Source organism: Mauremys mutica, unplaced genomic scaffold, assembly GCF_020497125.1.
Source record: "Mauremys mutica isolate MM-2020 ecotype Southern unplaced genomic scaffold, ASM2049712v1 Super-Scaffold_100070, whole genome shotgun sequence".
Lineage (NCBI taxonomy): Eukaryota > Metazoa > Chordata > Testudines > Geoemydidae > Mauremys > Mauremys mutica.
In genome coordinates this window covers 749,359-750,771 of record NW_025423259.1, presented here as the reverse complement: position 1 = coordinate 750,771, position 1,413 = coordinate 749,359, and positions in this window count along the sequence as shown.

The following is a 1,413-nucleotide window of genomic DNA, read 5'->3' as shown; positions in this document are numbered from 1 at the left end:
CCCAACTCCCTGCCCCAGCCCAGAGCCCACATCCAAACTCCCTCCCAGGGTCCGCCCCCACCTCCCCTGCCCCCCAACCCCCTGCCCAGCCCAGAGCCTGCACCTCATGTAGCCAAACTCCCTCCCACAGCTTTGGGGGGGGGGCGCGAGGAAGGACGGGCAGGACTTGGACCAGTTCTGGGCATCACCAAAAGTTATATAAACCTGGTGACGCTGAGCTGGAGCCCTAGTCACTGCACATCTCTCTCCTTACAGGGGGGACTCTGTGGGGCAGGGCGCTGCTGGGGGTTTATTCCGTCCCTTAATGGCTGTGGAAGGGGGAACAGGGAGAGAATTTGCTCCTCTGTTCTCTGCGGAACATGTGCAGGCAGCGGGATTATTTCCAGGGCTGTAACAAAACACAAGCTAGCAGAGGGGGGAAGGGATTTCCTGCAGGATCTATTCCCAGTGCAGCTCCCAAGCTGTGCCCTGGCGAGCTGTGCCCAGGGGATTTAGATGCTTTATGTAAGGGGACTGTTGCCCCCTTACTAACATTCAGTGGGGGTGTTTGGTTGCTAGCGCCCAGCACTAAAAAGGGAGGGGTCGATGGGAAATCAGGAGCCTGAGACTGACAGTCCCCAGGAACAATGTGGAGAGACCAATGCTCCAGGTCAGCCTGATTGACAGGGCGGGCAGGCTATTCAAGGAGTCAGGAGGCCAGGGGGTCCTGTCCTCCCTGTGAGCTGGAATTGTCTGAGTCACATGGAGTGGGGCCGAGCTAAGGAGAGAGCAGGGGACCCAAGCTGAGCTGATGGTAGCAGAGCTGCAGCCCCAAAGCCAGAGCACAGCCCAGAGAGAGCAGCCCTGCCCTGGGAGCAGAGCTGTAACAACTGGAGCCAGAGAGGCCAGACAAGCAGCCCAGGGAGCTGAAGGCAGAGCAGCAGCAGCAGCCGTGCTGAGGCAGAGCGGAGCTGGAGCAGTCCGGAGCTGGGTGCGGTGAGCAGCTGGGGAGAGCGAGGGGGACCCTGGGCAGTGGGCCCAGCACAGGGAGACGCCTCAGCCAAGAGGCCCTGCAGGCCAGACTGGGAGGGGGATCGTAACCCTGACAGGGCGGGGGTGATGCTGGGGAGAAGGGTCCTGCCACCCAGAGCCTGAGAGCGTGTGGCCACCGCCAGAGCAAGTGTCCAACCTGCAGCGTCCCTGCAGCACAGCCAGGGCCTGAGGAGGCAGCCTGGGACCTACAAGGAACAGACTGTGAAGTGCCCTGATGTCCAGAGACACTTTTTGTGATGGTCCCTGCCCCAGAGCGGGGTGATGTGTTTTCCTTTAACCTTTCCCATTTTTTCTTATTTTTTAAATTTTATTGTTAATTAAATAACTTGTATTTGCTTTAAATTGTATGATGTGATCAGTGGGTCAGGGAGGTGCGCAGTG